Source organism: Pteropus vampyrus, unplaced genomic scaffold (genome assembly GCF_000151845.1).
Source record: "Pteropus vampyrus isolate Shadow unplaced genomic scaffold, Pvam_2.0 Scaffold52, whole genome shotgun sequence".
NCBI classification, from domain to species: Eukaryota; Metazoa; Chordata; class Mammalia; order Chiroptera; family Pteropodidae; genus Pteropus; species Pteropus vampyrus.
This window is the reverse complement of record NW_011888833.1, coordinates 2,569,198-2,569,732: the sequence shown is the minus strand read 5'-3', so window position 1 is coordinate 2,569,732 and position 535 is coordinate 2,569,198. Positions and strand designations below refer to the sequence as shown.

Below are 535 nucleotides of genomic sequence, written 5' to 3'. Positions count from 1 at the left end.
GTACGTTTGTTTCTTTCAAAATTAAAAAGTTTTTAAAACAAGAATCAGCCTACAGGGAGGAAAAAGCTCACCACTTGTGTCAATGTAATTATTCCAGTCTGTGTAAGTTATATATTTCACTATAATTTAATAAATTCTGGCTTTATACATCTTCGAAAAAATATTCCCTTCACTAGTTTTGAGTAAAGCCTATGTCTAAGGAACGTCATGAACTTTCTTTTTTGTAATGCAAATCGCCTTTTTTCCTCCATCTATATAGTCTTCATCAAAGTCTAAGAGTGTCTCTCACCATCAGAAATGGTGACGGTTTTTGTTTGTGGTAAAACTCAGGCAATGTTTTGCTCACAGTTAACATGCCTATTTTAGAGTAGAAACTGAGGCCCGCCAGCATCATGGGGGGTGGGGGGGGATGCTTTCTCAAACCACAAGGTGTTTCCTCGCCCCTCCACTGTTAGGAACTACTGCGTTAGGGATCCCCACCACCCAAAAACAGATGACGTAAGAAAATGGGTAACAAAACATGATAATGTAAGTG

General features: G+C 38.5%; 1 protein-coding gene across 1 annotated transcript in view; it reads left to right on the top strand.

The window, feature by feature from the left end:
- The window catches only part of GTF3A (general transcription factor IIIA), a gene marked incomplete at its 5' end in the record, with an annotated part of 17,618 nt that overhangs the window by 16,550 nt on the left and 533 nt on the right, over nt 1–535 (top strand). The window lies entirely within an intron of this gene.